This window comes from Electrophorus electricus, chromosome 4 (genome assembly GCF_041902795.1).
Source record: "Electrophorus electricus isolate QZ-2024a chromosome 4, ASM4190279v1, whole genome shotgun sequence".
Taxonomy (NCBI): Eukaryota; Metazoa; Chordata; class Actinopteri; order Gymnotiformes; family Gymnotidae; genus Electrophorus; species Electrophorus electricus.
The window spans coordinates 11,370,772-11,390,512 of record NC_137500.1 but is presented as its reverse complement, the minus strand read 5'-3'; the positions used below and the strand labels follow the sequence as shown (position 1 = coordinate 11,390,512).

General features: G+C 42.7%; 1 protein-coding gene across 8 annotated transcripts in view; it reads right to left on the bottom strand.

Moving 5' to 3' along the window:
- The window catches only part of plxnb2b (plexin b2b), a 94,259-nt gene extending 74,518 nt beyond the window's left edge, over positions 1-19,741 (bottom strand). For all 8 annotated transcript variants that reach the window (XM_035535967.2, XM_035535978.2, XM_035535975.2 and 5 more), the window contains exon 1: positions 19,355-19,741. The gene's annotated coding sequence lies outside the window, so the exon portion shown is untranslated. The remainder of the gene's footprint in view (positions 1-19,354) is intronic.

Genomic DNA, 19,741 nt, shown 5'->3' with positions numbered 1-19,741 from the left:
AAGTTGGCAAACGACTGTTTGCGCACGTGTCTGACTGAACATGCTTGTGCGTTTAAGTATTGGGTTTTATGCCTATGGAACAAACAAAGACGTAATTTAATCTGTGTTCAGGCTGAGATCTGTCCACAGCCTTTGACCTGGTCATCTCAGTGTCTCTCATGGGGAAATGTGAGAAAGTGAGAATGAGCAGCAGTCAAGTGTGAGTATGAGAAGGCAAGAGAGCGGGGGAGGTGCACAGAGGAGAACTGGGGGAGGGGTCGTTGCATTCCCCATGGTTAATTACAGGCGGTTGAGAGCTTCACGACCAGGTCCGTTTCTCACACGAGCACTGGAGCACACACATACACACGGCATAAGCATTGACGAAGAGATCATCAAAACTAATAAATAACTTTTAAAACTGCAAATCATTCCTCCGCAATTGCTACACCTTCTACATGTTTATTAAGCAGTTTTTTAAAAGTAGCCTACGACTGAGAAATTAAGTATATAACAAAGAGATACACTTGCAAGTCATTTCAATAAAAAATGATTTTATGAAAAGGAAAACAACACTTCAGTATACTGTTAGTCTGTTGTGTCCACGAACCGTTTTCTAGTCCTACATTAGTCCTTTATTACTAGTTGTTGGCTGGTGGTTGGTTATTTTTGGCATCCACCCTCAACCCAACAGGGACAGACAGGTCTAAAATCTCCTTCAAACACCACTGTGTCTGACAAAGAAAATGTCACTACCATGTCAGTCAACTCTGAGAACAGTTCACCACCCAAAATCATCCTTTAAGCAGTGGTCCTTTGAAGAGCAACTGACATTGGGTATAAATGAGGCTGAGGGTGACCAAAGAACTGAGCATGGCAATAGGTGGGCTACAGTCTGCAAATGTACACTTATAAAATAAATGCAGGTGTGCTTAATACTCAAGTCATCAGTGAGTATAGCTACATAGTAGGTGTTTCTATTAAAGTGGGCAGTGAGTGTATCTTGATAATGATGGTGGCTGCTTTTATTGGACATTTAGGCACCAGATACTGACATGTAAAAGAGGAGGCCCATCATCTGAAGCTCAAATGACTATTGAGGTTAAAGAAGTATTATTCTGAAAAGTCACAATGTAATGTGTGATTCCAAACTGTGAAGACATATTGAGCAATTCAGCCAGCATTCAGCATGCCTTCTGTTGCTAGAAAGAGAACTTGCACCCTGGCATGTGACTCTGGCATTCTGACTTTATTTAAAAAACAAAACAAAAACCAGGCCACACCCACAAAAGCTTGTGGATTGGTCACTTCCATTTGTGGGTGTTTTAGCATAATCTTTGATCTGTTCAAAACAGTCTATATATATATGATAGATAGATAGATAGATAAAAATATATAATATTTATATAAATATATATTTATATAAATATATATTTATATATATATATATATATATATTTATATATATATATATATATATATATATATATATATATATATATATATAAATATATATATATATATATAAATAAATATATATATATACACATATCTCTCTCACTCGATTTCTCAGGCTCATTTCAAAGTTTCAAAGAAACTCAGGTATAAAACACCATGTAGAATTCCTCACTGTCTGACACATTAATAGGCAGGAAGCTTGGCATTAAAGTTTGATGTGGTCCATCCATTTGTCTGGACCTTCTGATGACATAGAACAATAGTCTTCCACTGTATATGTAATTGGAGTTCTCACCAGTATAGGGAAGTCATAAAACTCAATAAGCCAATAAACTGAATCCTACTACTTGGGTAAAACCTCACAAATCGTTAAAATGTCTGAACTAAACAAACAAACAAACAAACAATCACTAGGGGCACCATCAACAATGACTGGCTGCCTGATAGGTGGGGGTGGGGGGTGGGGGCATGCACCAAGCTCACCTCCAACCAATGTAAACACATCATTGAAGTAGAGAGGACGATAATTGCATTTGGGGCCTCTCTGTGTTGTTAGCTAGCTTACTGGTGGAAGCTGTAGATAACGGTTAGATTGGTGGCCACTGACACACTGCCATTATCCTCACGCACTCAAATTGACCGTCTATCAGTTGAAGCCGGAGGAGCAGCAAGACGAAGACAAAAGTCGATGGCAGCAGCCTAACAGCACAACGACCCCGAGGATATTAGGGCAGGCCTGTCAATGCATGGCAATGAACGAGCAAGGAGCAGCCCTTTAGGATGCAAGCAAGCACAGGCAAGTTGATAAGGCCCACACCCTGCAAAGCCATGATGAACAGCCCTGTTTCTGGCAGGGCTTTCTGTTTGGGGCTCCAAAACATGAGCACATCGCGGCTCTGGGATTATACATCAGGAGATACTATTTCAAACCTTAGCGTAAGCCATCACTGTAGACAGGTAGTAAACATACTGCACAACTCAACCTAGAATGGCTTGCTAACTTTAACAGATATAGTACATGGATGCATTGATCCTACTTCAAATAGAGTGAAGCTTCTGAGTACATGGAAGCATATTTAGCTATGTGACAACCCTTGCCCCAATCTCCATAACACGGCAGAACTGGTAGAAGTGGGTGTTTGTACTCAAGCAAATGTGTTGTGAAACACACACACACACACACACACACACACACACACACATATTCATCCACACGTCCTGTTCGCATATTTCTCCTTCTAGTGAGCCACCCCTCCTGCTTCTTGTGGTGTGTGTGTGTTGGGGGGGGGGGGTGTGTGTTCTGGCCCTGAAAACCTGCCCAGATTCCTACGAGAGCCCACAGCCGGGCGATAATGAGGAAGGAGAGAAAAAGAGCGTGTCAGGAAGTGGATTCTTTCTGCTGTGCGCCATCTGGAAAAGGCAAGCTAGATAAAAACAAGTACACCCGCTGCATCACTCCCGAAAACACAAAACAACACAACACACACACACACAGAGCTTTTGGATTGTCAGGGATTCAGGCTTATCAATCGCTGGCCAGATACAAACCAAGAGACAAGAAAACAAACAAAAGGGAGGGTGAGGAGGGGGAATAAAGAAAAGCATATTTTCAGTCAACAACAGCAGCCCTGAAGAGATGATGGTAGGGTCTTTTCTTTTCAGGGTCCTTGCTTTTTAATCTAGTCTGGCCTTTCCTCAAACTAGATCCCTCAGTGAATGGAGGAATTCAGCAGACATGCACGTGTGTGAAAAACTAGTTGAGGGGCCCTGCTGTTGTGTGTGGGACTCACAGCAACCTGTGCCCATGGTGGTTCCAGTGCATTAGCACTGAAACCCTGGGATTCCTGTTTTTTACCCTATAAATGCATGCAAATGTGCCTGTGAGTAAGGGGTCTCAGGGATGAAGCCCTCTCATGCCTTTAAGGCACAGGCACAAAAAGTATGCAGCTGGAGCCAAAAGTAAGACACAGGCCAGGCAAACAAAGCCTTGAGGGCAGAGACACAACAAGGTGGTGAGACAGTGATGCCTCACTGGAGGGAAGGAATGCCCCTTAAGCTATGGAAAGGTGTCATGCCTGAACAGCTGAGTGTCTGCCTAATTCAGTCCCGCTTTTCTCACAGTCATTTGTATTCTTTCCTCACTTTACTAGTTCTTACCCTCAACTCTACTCCCATGCCCACCCACAAATATTCCATCTTTTGCCTCTATTGTTCCACTGCTCACAGTGTCAGGCAGCCAGGCAAAAGCCCAAACAGAGCAAGGGGAGAGATGGAGGCTACATGAAGCAAACAAGCCTGGTAAGGTACGACTCAAGTGAATAGGCAAAGAGATGGAATGGGCGTGGTCAGCCTGTTGATTTGCATTGGCTCAGAGCCCAACAGTCTGCCCTAATTAGCCTCGTGCTCTGGTCAGAGGGCTTTGAAGATCCTGCTTCAGATTCTCATTGAAAAGAGAGGGATCGGCAGGAGAACCGATGATCAAAGTGACAGAAAAATGCTCACAAATCAACAGCCACATCAGGTGGGGTTAGGGTCATTGCAGACAGCAAACACTGATGAATCTGACAATATTGACAAAGCAACTGCTGAGAGTCACCTCAAGTTTGTCACCTCAAACACAAATCCTTCCCAGAGTGTTCAAGTGGAAGCTAGGCTGAGCTGCAGCTTTCTGAGCAGTAATGAGATTCTGTCCCCATTCACATGTTAAGACTTGCTGTCTACATGGATTCACACATCTTTATTAAGACTTTGATAAATGCTTATTTTCTGAGTCTTATTAAAAGTTGTAGATTTCAACAGTCCCCAAGACAACTAAAAACTAATTACAGCCCAGCAGATGTAGCATGAACGAAACTGAAACAAGGGGTACACACATACATAGCACAATATGGACAAAATATTTTGCATTCATTCTCCTACATAAAAATACAGGTTTTACACTACTATAGAATGTCAATTGACAGGCTGTTCAAAAATGTCAATTTGTCAGGCTGTATGATTGCCTGAGATTAGTCAGACTGCTCACAAAACTCATTACCAAGTGTCTTAACAAGTAATATACAATACATTGGAAGAGACAAACAGAAACCAGAAATGAATACATGAGGGAAATGAGAGCAACTTCACCACTATTCAGCTTCTCTATAGACCTGTCTTGAGTGTGGTAAAACGGCAGGGCTCTGAATGTGGAGGCTTGCCATGTCACACTGTGATTGCATAAAACAATGTTCCCCTACTGAATGCAATACTGAGAACAAGGGCCAAGAGCTGTGCATTCATTTTTAATGTCACAAGCAATGCATTATAACCCACCCCTCTAGACACACACACACACACACACACACACACACACACACACACACACACACACACACACACACACACACACACACACACACACACACAATCACTTAGACAACAATGATCAGCTTTTCCACTGAGGTTAATTTAAAAACAGCAGTGCAGTTGAATACTTATGATGCGGACTAATTGTTCCTCCGAACAAGCCATTTCAGTGCAGAGCATGACAAAGGTGCTGAGATATGGGTCAGTTCCCCCTGAACAAAGGTGCTGAGATATGGGTCAGTGGCAGGAAACCCTCACCAGGTTGGGGTGGCTGTGTACTGGCGCGTGTGGCGGTGCAGGACATTAGAGCTATGCACAATACACACTACTCTTAATGGATCTCCACACACAAATAACTACTCTTAATGATGGGATCTTCAAGGGATGTGGTGAAACATCAAAAGCTGCCTGTCCTGGATTGGAGACATGAGAGAAAAATAGATTGTCTTACAACTGAAACTATTTGGGATGAAGTTTCGAGCTCTGTGAGGCTGAAAGCTCTTCACTGGAAGGCTGTGGGTGTGTGAGCCCAGCAGCAGGTGCCAGCTGAGAAGTCCTGGCTGCAGCTCGGAATCTTGGATATGACGGATGGGGTGTAATCCCAAAATGACTAACAAATTCTGAGAAGTCCATCTGTAGCTGGCAGCTCGCCAGACATGTCCAGGTAACGAACCAATTTAGTGGCCAATCCAACATGGTGGGTAGTAAGACGGACATTGCAGACACTCTATTTATGGTTAGGGATAAATCATGGCAGAACACAAGACTGCTTGACTGGAAGTTACATTTATAACATGTGTCTTTCCATACAAAACAGGATACAAAACAGATGAAAGCGCTGCAGGAAAGAATGTTGAATCATAGTATAGTTTTAAACAAGAAAATCACTCACCACCATGTGAACATCTTTAATGCAACCCTATTAGTCATTCCTTAGTCTTCACACAGTCACACATGCTGGGTATGTTTTTTTAAAGAACACGCAGTTCCATGTGCTTAGAGCTACAGTTGTAACCTGAGGCCGGTTTAGAGCAGAATAAACAATGTCTCCTTAAGCGAGGTGTGCTCCCCATTTACTAGCCATGTACTGCAGGCCAGGCTAATAACATTAAGTGCTTTTAAGAGCAAGTATACCAATGAGTCAAAGCTGTTCTAAGGATTCCCACAAGCCAATTAAATCATTAGGCCCTTGACAATGACTCAGTATTTTATTGAAATAACATGACCAAACACACAAATACCTGGACACTATGCTGCACTCCCTGATTCCCTGCTCGTAGCTACTTGGATGAGGGTGTGTCGCTATGTTCTTGGAGGAATTCCTGCCTCAGAGCCTGTCTGGAAGGTGCTCCAGCAGGTCGGCTCACACTGCACTAGTGGTGGCTGCCAAGAAAGCAGCATGCATCGAACGTCGCAACACCACATCAGCGGTCGCAACGTTTGCAATCAAACCCCTGCAGCATGCTCAGCAAGTAGTTCCTGCTTTAATTGGCTCCTGTGCAGTCACTTTCAAGACATGGGCCCCACGAGCATGACCTGGGGCGTGCACATATATGGGAAGGTTTCAAAACAACATCAACTAGGTGGCAAATACATCTGGAGCCATTCAGGGCCAAAATGGCAATGATGAATAAGGGTACCAGTTTTGGGGTGAGCCAAGATGGAGGCATTATTGAAATATCGCCGGCTCTGCTAAGCCCAGGGCAGCAGGGCCTGTGGAGTCTTCCATTAATATCCATCTACATTCCTGTCAAAATGAGAAAACATTGATCAGATGAGACAGAAAAATAAACTTCATTTTTGAAGCAGGTTTTTTGTGTGTGTGTGTGTGTGTGTGTGTGTGTGTGTGTGTGTGTGTGAGAGAGAGTGTGACTGAGAGAGATTACATGTTTTGTGATAGAGCTGGGAATGTCACTGAAGTGGCATAGACAGCAGGACAGAAAGGCCCAGCCAGGTTCAGGTGCCATGGAGATGTGCGTTATTCCCTTGCACATCTCGTGCCACTGCACATGCCCCTCTAAGCCTGATCATGGATCAGCTTTTCCCACTCAGATTACACGTTCCATTCAGCTGAAGTATGAAAACTCAAGAGTAATTTCACGGTGGGTTTAAAAAGGTCTAAAACACAGGCAGCTCACCTCTCATTAGGCAAGCAATACTGTTCCACTCTTCCAAATACGAGCACTATGGTATGGATTTTAGCAGGAGGGGAAAAAAATGATTTATTCAACAAAAGGAACTGATAACTACTGGCCAGCAATAATAATACCATTCTCATTCTTTTTTTCCCCTGTCACTTGAATGTAGAAACAAGTGGTCTAATTTATCCTCTAAGCTCACTTCATTAATTAAACCTTATAACAAATGGGTTTCAACAACTAGGGGCACACGACGTGCCTCTTAAAGAGAAACTGCTTGGCTTATAATAAACTGTCCCTGCTACTACAGGGATTTTAACACACTGTCCCCACTCCTACAGGTCTTTAGCATTGGCATGGAAGGAAAACATATTGCTCTCAATATGTCAGTGAAAAAACAACATCTGGAAAAAACTCATACAGAAAGCCTAAAAGAAATTATGCAATCACTGCACTCTGAATAAAACTTTCATCCACATTAAACAAGCATTCTTTCTAAAAAGAGTGATGAGATGGATACTGAAACCGCCAGTGATAAACAAGTATTTGTGCATTTTTTGGAAAGAATCAACCAAGTTTGTAGAGTGGAGGTCACAACAGGCCAAATAATATTTCAAAAGCAGAGAGATTTAATGCAGAGATAGCCATCTCTGTTTCAAAGCAATGTCCCCACTAGAGTTAGATTTTAGTAAGCACAAAGAAAATTCTTCTCCTGCTCCCTGTCTTATTCATGTCTGTGTTTTTAACAACACATTTAATAGGAGAGATTTTGAAAACAAAAATGAGTGGAAGAGAGAGAGAGAGATTCTGCTAGGACAGAAATACAGGCCTAATTGTTATCAGAGAGAAGAAGCAGTTTAAAATAGATATTGTTTCCTTGAAACAGCTTTTGACTAACTGACACACAAAGAGGACATTCACAGATAAGCAGAAGATACTTTCCAACTTTGTCTATACAAAAGTTTTGGCCATCAAAAAAAAGAAGGAAGCTTTCTTAAAGTTGCAGCCCTGTCTGCAAATAAGCTCAGGACACCCTGAACGGGGCAGGGGGACACTGCCTTGGATCCAGGCAGAGAAAAGCACAGACAGGGTTGGATGAGGATGAAGTAAATACTGTGTCCTTGCCTCCTTGCCTCGTGGTAATGACCCTGGCAGGCATCATATGGAGCAGAGGCGGGGAAGAACGGCTACCAGCTAACTGCTGGAGCGGGATAAGAGAGTCTTGTGCAGCAGGAGCGTTGGCCCCACCGATCACCCAGCCCTAATAATCAGACAAGTCAACCCCGCCTCTACCCACATGGTGTGACTTCTAATGAGAGCCACACCTTTGATATACAGACACAGTCTGCAAGAAAACTCACACTTACAGTGTGTCATGGCCCAACAGAGCTATACATGTAAACAAACAAACACTCTCTCTCTACACCCCCCGCCCAAGCTCAAGGACAGTGCGCCCACCTTGGTAAGGGGAGGACTAGGCAGGTGCAGGTGAGATTGGATCCAGATATGTCTGCTCACAGGTAGAATTGAATTATTGATCACCCGACAGATTGAGTTATGAGGAATTCATGGATCTATGGTGGGCCCGTCCAGTTCCACCAGGCTGGTGGCAGTGCAGAACAGAGTTAGGGAGGGGTGAAAGAATCATGCAATTTAAAGTTAGGATTATTTTCAGAAAGAGAGAGAGAGAGATTGCTCTTAGACAAGCCCGAGTAAACAGAATCGATCAACCTTGTTGGTGGACGAATACAACAGGCCAGCCATGTATGGTCCCCACCAGCACAATGCTCTGAGCTTTCCTGTTCACTCAGAGTGTTTGTGATCTGAGCTTGGTAGGAAATCGAATCCTTGGGTCTCAAAACTGATCACGGAGAGTGAGGGGGAAAGGTCTGACTGCAGGGGGCCTAAACCAGGCATTAGCCTCTCCAGCCCAGGCCGCAATTACTCTGGGATTGATTGGAATTCCAACGCAACAAGGGTATTTTTAGTCACTTAAAGTGCTTATAAAAGGTATTATAGAGGCCATTTAGACTGGCAGAAACCAAGGGTTGACACACATAACTTTTCTCAAGGCTTAACCTACTTCAGTAGAAATCCTGTAATCTCACTCCACACCCACCAATCATTTTGCGTCTGATGCTCTAAAGGTCTGTCCTACACAGGCTCCTTATCGTGCAGGTGGCCCAGACTAACGCAAAGCAAACGACCATACCACTTAACTGCCCGAGGTTGATCTGCAGAGCAGCACACCATGGTCTACATGAGTCTTTTCTATTTGCTATCGTTCTGGGTGGAAGGCCCAATGAAATGTCACAAAGCTGCTGCACTTTAATAGAGGGTTTTTATGCCAGCGCTTCATTTGGCATTTGCTCGTTATCCTGTATCACCAAAAGCCACTGTGTCATGTTGTAACTCACTCATCTGCTCTGTTAACCTTGTTATATGTCAGAGTGCTTAGCAGGTCATTGCCAAAGCAATAACATCATGTTATGATACAGTTAGCTTCTCCATGCCCCATTAGAAGACTGGAGTGTAACAGCATATAGACTGTTACTTTTCTTTTCATATTCATTTAGCCTTGGGGGAATCTTTCTATTAATTTGGTTCCAGAGTTAATAGATGGCCTTTTACCTTTCTTGAAAATGCAGAAAATCATTAGGAAAAAAGTAAAGCCTCGGGTCTTCTTTATTTTATTTATTCTTTTTTTTTTAGACAGACACTTGACCAGGCTTTTCAAGGGTTATGGCTCATCCCTTGTCCAGAACACGTTGTCGCATATGACTGGGTAATGTATGAGAGGGCGTGGGCCATGGTAAAGAATGGGAAATCCGTGGCTATCCATAGAGGCAGGCCATGTCAGAGCTCACCAGCCACAGCTAAACTCTTATTAGCGGGTCAGCTGGTGCACTGTAGAAGACACTTGCCAAACCATTTAAGGCAAGTCAGGCACCACATAATGAAATATATGGGGCCATCAGTGACCAAAATAAAACAGTGAAACACTAACATCAGGTCTGGCTGCATCTACAACCCTGTTTGCACTCTGTCATCTCATGAATTTTGTATATAAGATTGTATTGAGAACATTTTAACCATAACTTTAGCCTGATTGAAATCTGATTGCCAAATAGTACAAAGAAAGCAAATCCAATCATTCCACCTGACAACTTCCTATGTTGCAATTTTGTAAGTTGTTTTTCCATTTTCCTAAAGTTAGAAGAAAGATGTTAACTAAGATGTGTTCATAGTTTCTGAATTGTTACACCGGGTAGCATAATGGGAATAGTGAGAGGTTTTGACTGTTAAGTGTGGCTGAGGAGATGGATGCATTTACATTTGTATAACATCTTATCTTAAATGTGTCTCACTCCACTTCCCGAAGTGGTTTGACCCATTGGGTTTAAATCCATTTTGTAAATGCTTCTTGGGTGCATGAAAACTTATTCTCGGACAAGATGCAAGTGTAAACAGGGTCTATGAATTATAAATATTTGAACACTCATTCACTAAGTATGCATAATTTAATTCAAACAATTTACATTAGGTAGTTCATATTTGAAATATGCCAGCTAACCTTTTCTAGGTTACCTAACGAAGTAGCTGTCTTATGAACATGTCATATCTTTTAAATGTGTTTCAGTAGTATAATTTCTCCACATTGGCCTGCCTTCATATTGCCATTTTTAAATTACACATAATTCAGAGATTAAGAACATCATTCTGAAAATCAGAGCATAATACATGATTTCAGACACAGCTCGACTGCAGCCAGAGACAGATGTGGTGGACAGGCTGCTTTAAAGTTTCACCTACGCCACAGTGACTGGTACAGAAGAGGCTTGTTTGAGAAATGACAACGCACCCCGTGGCCACCAGGGCTGGAGACTGCCCTGGGGCAGCGCATTCTGTCAATTCCAAACTGACAAGATAAGAGATGCACTGAACAGCTTGGGGTAAAACCCCATTCAACAGCAGGGGAAAAGCAACAGAGCAATGGCACATGCTGACAGGCCATGTGAGGTCTGACTGTAATTTCAGGTGACAAGTTTTCTGGGAACACTCCTTAACCTGTTACCACTCTTGCAAACAAAGTGATCATAAAGAGTCTACACAGTCAGCCTAAATCCTTGCAACATACCATCTCCCTCTCCTCTTCACTAAACTAGACCAATTTGGCAGTGTCGCCTGCACTAAAGTGAGTAACAAATGCTGACTGTTTTCAGAGCTGTGAGCTCAGTAATAAGGTTGCCTGACCCCACCTGAAGCACTTCTTCTAATGACAATAATTAGAGATCCAAGAGATGCCGAGATCACTGACTTGTATTGCAAGCACTCATACATTAATGAAAAGTGAACAGCAGAGCAGAACCAGACGGTGACCGCACAGAAACTTGGCATGCTAAGATTCAAGGACTATGTTTTGGTTTCTTTTTACACTGGCTTTGTCAGCATGTGCTATGTGGTTAGAATAGGCATCAAAGGGATGGTGATAGACTTGTTTCAGTCACATGAGTGTGTTTAGAAATGTTTGTAGGGGTTGTGCAGCAGACTGTACTGTCAGAGGCTTAAACTGGACCATTTGTTTGACTTTTAAGGTCGTGGTAAGATCATAAAGCAGATATTGTAAGGATATACTAGCCACCCAGTGAGGAGAGAGGAGACTTTAGGGAAGATACTACTGGTGAATTAAAACATATGTTGTACACACACACACACACACACACACACACACACACACACACACACACACCATAGGACAAGAGTGTGACTCAATTGTCATGTGCTGTGTCTCCTTGACACAGAGCCCCCCAAAAGAAAACCCTTGTCTGTGTTGAAGGAACTGAAGTGAAACTGGAGAACATAGATTTACCGCCTGAGCCAAGGTCCAGATGACTCAGTCCAAAGACATGCATGTCTACCCTGATCACCGTGAATGAGCTCAGCTTGCTGGAGGCACCTGTAGACACCCAAGACACACAGCTCCAATGACACATTTACCGATGTATCGAACTAGAGACAGACAGCAGCCCGAGGCACTGGAGTGGTAGAACATAAGGAAGATTTGAACAGGCCTGTGACAGAAAGAAGGAACAAAGAGTATATAAGCAGCAAAAATGGGAGGATAGAGAGAGAGAGAAGGAGTGAGTGTGAGTGAGAGTGTGAGTGAGAGAGAGAGAGAGAGAGAGAGAGCCAGCGAGCGAGGGGGGAACAGAACAAAAACTCAACAAAAAGAAAAAAGTGAAAGTATGAAGGGAACAAATGAGAATAGAGAGTTTAGATACCTGACAGAAAGAGCTGCCTAGAGAGCAAAGCATGACAGCCCAGCACAGGGTTCTGAAGGTCCACATACTCATGGTTTTCCACTGTACATCTGTTTGTAATGGGCATAGCTGGAATTTCTGGCTCTCTGATTTAACTCTGGAACACTTCAGAGCAGCAGGACCTCCCTCCCTTTTGGGCCTCAACAGGGCTGAAACCTGCTGCTTTCTAACCACCACCCAGTGCTCATGCTGTCTGGGCCATCTCATCAGTCCCTATGGACCCTGCTACATTTGACCCCTTCATTAGCATTCAATACCATGGCCAGAGCAAAAATAGTGGGTGAGGGATACAGATCCATCAGGGTAATTACTGTCACTAATTAATTAATACTAAGCATTCTAACTTAATGTTCTGAGCATTTGAAGAGATTAATCTCTCTATCTATCTAGCTCTCATACCTCTTTTTTCTGAAGTCCAAGAAAAAGCCCCTCTGAAAATTTTATATTCTGTATAGAGGCCCGAATGAATCATTTAACATGACCTCTCCTCCTTTGCACCCCACTGTTGCACTCCTGCATGCCAGTACAATTCCCCATTCTCTCAGCTTTGGGCAACCTTGGTTTCCAGTTGTTGGCAGATTTTTAACCCGTCCTCCATCTGTCACAGCAGTTTGACTTCAGCCAACCTCCCTTTCTTTGCAGTTAACCACTCGAAAATTATTTTTGAAATGTAAATACATTTTCGGGGGAAAAAAGCACACTAAACAGTGACCATACAAATAATATGATCCAGCTGCCCACTAGTCATACTGTAAAGACAATCATTAAGAATTACTGTGGCATAAATCATGAGCTTAGTTTAGCGATCGGTGGCATTACAAACAATTTGTGGAGATGAATCTTACCCTCCAGTGCTCAGCTAATACTCTCCAAACAGAATCAAAAGCAGCAGTGTGTCTGACATGAAGGGGATATATCATTTAGTGCTTTTCCCTTCGAGTGAGTGGGCTTCAGGCATGAACTCTTTTTTTCAAAGTGATAAATTAAGAATGAAACAGTTAAAGGAGAGCCAAGTTATTCACCACAACATAATGCATCAGTGTCTTGTCCGTCCAGTTGCATTATGTACATTCATGTAGCCTTCATAAAGTCACTGCACCCAGATTGAAAAAGACTTTTTGGTACATGGCAAGCTGAAAAAGCATGCCTTCAGTAGTCTCAGTCTCGCACGAAGACATTCTGAAAAAGCTCCTTTCATTCCCTTTCAGTCCCCAAAAAAACCTACTAAATTAAAGAATTCCTAATCAGGGTTTGGAGTGACTATTAGTATAATAAATATAGTAAGATAGCGCAGTAGAACACCATTATGCATTTCCAAATCATTTCACATCAGAAATGTGTTACTATATATGTTTCATGGTCTACATAGAGTAGGAAGTGCATCCTAATAGCCATGACCAAGTACTGTACTTTATAAAGAGTGTGGGAGTCTGTGGGGTGATGAAGGATCCCAGCAGTCCTGCATGCCTTTCTGCCAGCTCATTCTGTGATGTGGTGAAAAAGCAGAGCAGTCATAGTTGTACAGTGGTTCTCACGCGTCCCTGCGGGGCTGTGCACACAAGCATTATTCTGCAGTGATAAACTGTTTCATGTCTGTTACCAGAGTCTGTGGTCCAAGAGCATATGATCCACTGGGCCAAGCCTAAACATGTGTGCACTTTACAGATGTTCCATTCACTTGAGCATGAAACACTTTATACACAGTGCTTATAGTGACTCTGAATGTCTGTGGTCACACAAAGGGAAAAAAAGTCTCTCTCCAAATCAATAGGATTTTAGTGCTCCATCAGTAACAAATAGAGCATGAGAATAAGAGACAGAGACAGAGTGAGAGTGAGAGACAGAGAGAGAGAAAATAGGGTAAATGGTACTGTGCAACAGCTTGAATGAGGTATATGCCACTATCTGTGGTAGTGTGAAAGCAGTGAAGAAGGTGAGTAAGCAAATGGAAAAAAAAGAACGAGAGGGAAGGCGAGCAGCTCAGAGTGGGTGAAGTGACGATCAGATCAAGACCCTCGGGCTGACAGTGCCAGTTGTTGTTTGGGGAGTGTGAGGATGAATTGGATCTCACCTCACACCAGCCATTTTCCATAAGGTTTTGCTCTCAGATGTAACTGAACTTATATGTGAATGAAGAAAGTGGAAATAGGGGGTGGGGGACAGATCTCATTGCTACTTCATCTGCATAGAGACTGATCTGTTGTGCCTAATTTATAGACACAACAAATAAAAGGAGTGATCTGCTTCCTCTCTCTGTGTGGGAGTAAGCCACTGCTCACTACTGGTGCAAGTCCAACATCACTGATTAAAATCCTAATTTTAAACCATTATAGAAAAGACAGCAATCTGACTGCGGAGCTGCAGAAGGCAGAAGTTCACTGACACATGGTTTATGCCTGCCTCCCATTGAGGGCACAGAGGACCTGAATGAGGTCAAAAGACCTCTCACTGAAGACGCCATATGACTCCACAGAATGGGGGGGGGGGGGTCGATAGTACCACATTTAACAATAGGAGGACCCTCTGAAGAAGCGGGGAAAAAAGAGTCCCCAAGGACAATCAGTTGAACAGGACAATCTTTTTCTTCACCCAAATAAAACCATTTTAGATAAGTGGTGGTAGTTCCAAGCTTCTCAGAGTAAGAACTGGGTCATAATCGCTTAAAAATTAGTAGAATGATGCAATAGCTTTCTCATGCCTACATGCATGAATAAAAAAGCAAGCCACGAAAATTGCTAAGACCTTAGAAGACAAATTTAGGACACATCAAATGATGCCACACCAGGTTTATTAACGCTGTGATGCACACGGGAGAACATAGGTGTAGAAATAGTTTTTGCTAAATACTACTGCCAGAACAAGGATAAATGCCATCGAAACAGACCATGTCAGTTTCTATTTCCATTTCCTTGAGATAGAATTAACTGCCCAAAACAGTTTCTATAACGAGGCACAAGATTTCTGTTTCGGGTAAGATATTCTTGTTCTGAAGACTTTCAGTCTTTCGTGCTATAAACTATGAGGCTAACAGTTTTCATTTTCATGCATGATTTAGTTTCACAGTATCTTGTTAGAGCAGGCTAGAGGTCATTCCATGCCAAATCACCTGAAAAGAGGTTTCGACAACACTCATCACAAGAAACAGCATCAGAGAGCAAAAGATGAATTCAGCAGGGTTTTTTTTGTCGAAAAGTTCTTTGTATAAAAAGTACATTTATAACAATCAAAGCCAGCATTTCATATTGCTTGACTAACACTCACTCAAAATAGATACACTATATGGCCAAAAGATTGTGGACACACCTGCAAATGATTGAGTTCTGGTGTTTCAGCCACACCCACTGCCAACAGGTATATAAAATCTATATATGCAATTTCCATAGATAAACATTGTCAGTGGAATGGGTCATGCTGAAGAGTTCAGTGACTTTAAATATGGCACTGTGTATCAAAGGCAAAAGGAAGCAATCATCTCCTGCTTCAAACCCCTGCCTTTAAGTTGGAAAACGTTTGGACAATAGCAAAAAGACAGCTCCCTGGTACATATATTGAGTGACAGTCTCTGACACACTGACCTCTTCCAAGAATGTGCTTGTGCATTTGATACATTCCATGTGTCCATTGTGTATCCAGCCCTCATCCAAGGTCATACTCAAACCCCTCATGTGGGAATTCACATTATCAATGGCTTCATGAAAACATCCCACTTCTGATACCGGTGTCCAACGACCATGTCCAGCCTCAAAACTGGGCATTCCCGGTGGCAAATGCATGCTGATGACAAAAGAGCCAGCTCACTGGCAAAGCAGCCAGAGCACACATTTATGCTACTGACTGAATCTCCATCATACAATCCTCTCCTTCAAGGAACAGTGGTCTCCATCACACATGGTCGTAGATGCTACCTTTGCCACAAGACAGTTTCTGCCCTATCTGTCATATTCGCTCCTGTTAACTTTAAGCTTTTATCATGAAATTAAAGCATCTAAGAACCACAACAGTTCAGCCATGAAGTGGTAGACCGCACAAACTTCTAGAGCATGGCAGTTGAGTCCTGAAGCACATAGCATGTAATAATTGTCTTTCCTCAGCTGCATCACTTGATACAGAATTCTAAACTGCCTCTTTAAGCAACATCAGCACAAGATGTATGCATCAAGAGCTTCCTGAAATGGGTTTCTATGGCTGAACAGCTGCATACAAGCCCAAGATCATTATGATCAGTGGCAACATGTAACGCATCAGCTGTAATGGTGTAAAAACACTTGCACTAGACTGTGGAGCAGTGGACACAAGATCTTTGGAGTTCTGAATTATGCTTTATTATCTGACAGTCTGATGGACAAATCACGGATTGGCAGATGCAAGTAAAACACTACTTACCAGAATGCATAGTCCCAACAGTAAAGTTTGGTGAAGGAGGGATAATGATCTGGAGGGATAATGAGCTATAATAAAGATATAAATTTAAACCAGTAAAGATATAAATTTAATTTTGACAAACGTTGATAAGATCAATATAATCTGTTAGGCAGCAGCCTGGTTTGAGACATATAGGTAGATAAAGTAAAAATTTTGTTGTGCTGTATTTAATAATGATACAAAATGCCTTTAAATTGTAGACGTTTTAGTACAGACTAGATAAAAAAGGTTTGACATGTCAAGCCTATCAGAGCTCACAGAAAAAAGAAGCTGAGATTCTTTATTGCTGGGATATGAATTCACAGCCCATCAATGCCACAATCATCCAAGGCTGAGAGGGGACTGAGAACACATTTGGCCCTAGTTTAATTCAGTGTGAAAATGGCTTAGAACAGACTCCAAGTCCTGTCAAACTGGAGTAATGTTAGGTCATATTAACTGGGTAGTTAGTTGCCAATGGCAGAACCAAAAAGACACTGGGACTGAGGAAGAGGCATGCTGCCCTCTCCTAGGCTGGTAGCTATCATGCAGAAGGAGAGACTTAGATAGTGCTGGGAATTGGCAGCCAGTGACGCTAGTATAAAATCAGGTGAGAAAAACAAAACAAAACACAGAACCAAAGAAGCATCTGCCTAATCATTACATATCACTGCACAAACCCAAACTTCCACACAACCAGGTCTTTACTTGAAGAAATTCAGTAGGAATTAAACAACTTTGACAACATGGCTCTTCGGTTCAGTATTACAGTGATTTACTGAGTGGCTGTAAAGAGAAAAGGTAAAGTATAGTCTCTACTGTTGTGAGCCTTTCTACATGAGTAATGCTAAACACATGGAAAATGGGGGCCTTCAAAAAGGAAGTCTACAGTGCTAGAAGAATGTTTCATGGGTAGAAATATCCCAAGTAAACACAAAGACGTCCTGCTTATTGTGGCTTGCCGTGTCAGGTATTTAGTTGTTTATTCAGCTTTAAACAAAGGAAAAAACATCAGGCACTTTAGCTGGACGGCTTCACAATTGCTTATGATTGCAAGTAATGGATGTATTATGAAAGTAATGACATTATGGAAAAAGGCTTGAAAAGAGCACAGTGACTCAAGGTGAATGGGGTCATCCTCAGCTGTGAGGACTGTACTGAGAAATCATTTATCATTGCTTCATGCCTCTGATAAAGCACAGCCAGTCTTTTCTATCTACTTGAAGGGCAGCAGATAAGGAAAGTGAAGCTTGGTATCATGAGAAAAAGAAAGGAGCTGTTCTTTTTTTTAATGTTGTACAGACGTATGTGTGTGCGCACATGCTGGAAAGAGAGGGCAAGTGATGAATGAGAGACAGAGACAGAGAGAGCGAGAGAGAGAGATGCACAAAGCTGCCCTTCTCTGTCCAAGGAGTGAGAGAAATCCCTGCCACTCCCAATCCTAGCTGTGCCCACTCACTCACTCACACACACACACTCTCTCTCTTTCACCCCCCCCCCCACATACAGTATGTTTTTATTCCGCCTCCTCCATTAGAGGATTTGTTTAATGTCATTTAATGAGGATAATCCTCCAGAGATGTAGCTATTGTCTTACAGTACAGATCTGTCAGTCTCAGCCAGAGACACAGGACACTTGGATAAAGGCACAATTTAGAGATTCAACCAACCATCACAGTGATAGCATAGAGTGCCAGGGGCCGAGAGATACGGAGGACAGAACAATCTCAGACATCCCACGGGAACCTGAATGGGACCTTCTGTCTCTCTGGCCTCTTAGCACTAAGACACACAAGCTACAGGCATAATGATAAAAACTAAAGAGCTTTTCTGTTGACTTTTGCACACACAACCATGACCACGCTCACACGTGCTCACACTGAATGAATCAGAGAGCAGGTTGACCCTTTGCATCACAAGAGTGATCTGACAGTGGCAAATACATTGAAGAGATTATAGGAAGACCAGAAAAAGTATTTTTCCCTACCTGCTCCAGAAAAAGTAAACACACTGCCAGCTAAAGGACCACTGAGGCACTGAGAAATAATTTAACAAATCTTAAACGTTACGGTTCTTAATATATCAGACAGAAACTAAAAAATAAGTGACTCGCTTCTTAGGTTATTAAACCAATATATAATGCCCATAGGACCGGACGTAAACCTAATTATAAATAAATAGATAAATAAATCGCGAACCACACTCGAATGACAAAGTAGTATTTATTTACCCCCCACCCACCCGGAGTAATTTATTTCTTCGCTGCAGTATGTTATTCAGCTGAGTCACCGAACAATCTAAAGCCGACAAACCAACACGCGACGAGGAAAACCTGGAGAGCGGTTAGGCTCATGCTTCGGCATGTGGCTAGACGTAATTAAAATGCGTCCGTGCAAGACCCTTCCTGACGTGACAGCAGGGACTTCACTACTTCTATAACGACGCACAGGATTTCTGTTTCGGGTAAGATATTCTTGTTCTGATATGTGCGCACCAGGCATCGGAACGAGCCGATGCCACTTGCCTTCATTCAGATATGATCTACACAACCATAATTTGACTTATTGTTTACAAACTGACGCACATGAGTAAAGACCACAAGCTAACTGTATGCAACTTTGTTTAAATGGCGTGGAATATTTAGACATAAACAGTTCAGGCAGCTCACAGCGAGAGCCATCGTAGCGCTAAACACACTCACGCCCCACTCACCTTGGCGGAACTGTAGTTGCACGAATGCGAAGCGTCCAGATTTCAGATGCCCTCTGAAGCACGAGAAATAGACTCCCAAAAAGCGACGTACGAAAAGTTCACATCTTACTTTCAAAACAACTGTGGGTTGAATGACAGCATTTCGTTCAAAAGCTGAAGACCAGTTCAGGCTTCCTACGGAAAGATACCGGGCAGCTTGGACTACTCAACAAAAGCATCGAGAAAAATTACAGTCGGGTTATCCACGCCCAGGTAACAGGTCACATGATTCGTCCAGGTGTGCTCGGTCTGTACCGCGTGCTCAGTGGGATAGAGGCAACCTGTGAGACCTGCTCGCATTCACCTCCTGCTAATGTGCTGTAACGTACCGAGTGGAACCGTAGCCTA